We start from the raw sequence: 1131 nt of genomic DNA, 5'->3' as shown, positions 1-1131 counted from the left end.
TCACTGCCAAGAAATTGTGTAACAGCTTCTCCAGCCCCTACTGTGACTGATTCCAAACACACAAGGAGCTCTGCCAAGAAGACCTAGCACTGCAACACAAGCCTCCAGCCCTCGTGAGAGCTGGATTAACACAAGCATGTTGAGGCTGCAGGGCTGGCGTGAGGAGCCCTCGGGAAGATGGGGAACACGGTCACACTGACACATTCTAGAAATCGTAGGCAAAACCCCAAAATAGAAGAACAGAAAAGAACCACAAGGCACTCAAACATATTTCATGAGTTAGGAAAAGTTTTCAATTAACAATAATGGCACCTCGGATAAATGTCTTTGGCTACGATGCTGCCACTGCGCAAAGCTCATATTTCATGAATTAATGTGATTTTCTTTATAAGTTCAATACTGAAATACTGTGCTGCTAAGGTGGTGGGGCTCTGGGGCCCCCGGTGGGAGGCCTGGAATGGGGCTGCCAGGGAACCCAGTTTGGCAAGGCCCAGACTCCTGACCACAGGCACTGGGGGATAATCAAGGTGTGTTGTTCTCCTATTAAGTTGGACTTAATTTGTAATGCAGCAATGGATGACTAAGACAGAGATCCTCTCTATTATGATCCTTATGCAAAAAAAAAAAATTTCTTTTTAATTCTTTCCATTGTCAAATTGATATATACTCTTTAAGAACATTTTAGGAGGAAAGACAAATCAAAATCACCACATTCGTCACCATGCAACTGTCATCATATTAATCATTTGATTCTAGATCTTTTTTTTTTTTTCTACTTAGAAGGTATTTTGCCTAGTTATCAACGTTCAGTATAAATTACTTACCACTTTGGGGTTATTAACATTCATCTTTATTAATTTTATTTTAAATGAATATATGAGGTATTCTGAATCTGAGACAGATTTCTCACTAATGAGCTTACAGTAAATAACAAGCTGGTGGACCCTCCCTGTTCCAGCCGGGTGACACAAGGAAAGCCATATGGAAGATCTCCAGGGAGCAAATGACATCCTTTGGCTGATGGGTGGAGAGTGATGCATCATCTATAGGCCCTCTTTTCCTACGAGGAGGGAAAACACCCTTGCCCCTTAGAGATTGTATGGCAGGTAACCTGGAGTGTAAATATAGCTG

The 1131-nt window shown here is 42.0% G+C and overlaps 1 non-coding gene across 1 annotated transcript; it reads right to left on the bottom strand.

Annotated features, from left to right (window-relative positions):
- Positions 1 to 211: 211 nt before the first annotated feature.
- On the bottom strand, positions 212 to 357 carry LOC123387952. The gene has a single exon (XR_006602441.1). It is a non-coding gene; the product is annotated as a U4 spliceosomal RNA (small nuclear RNA).
- Positions 358 to 1131: the final 774 nt, after the last annotated feature.

Source organism: Mustela putorius, unplaced genomic scaffold, assembly GCF_011764305.1.
Source record: "Mustela putorius furo isolate JIRA1106 unplaced genomic scaffold, ASM1176430v1.1 tig00003867_pilon_pilon_pilon, whole genome shotgun sequence".
NCBI classification, from domain to species: Eukaryota; Metazoa; Chordata; class Mammalia; order Carnivora; family Mustelidae; genus Mustela; species Mustela putorius.
This window is presented reverse-complemented; position numbering and strand designations above follow the sequence as displayed.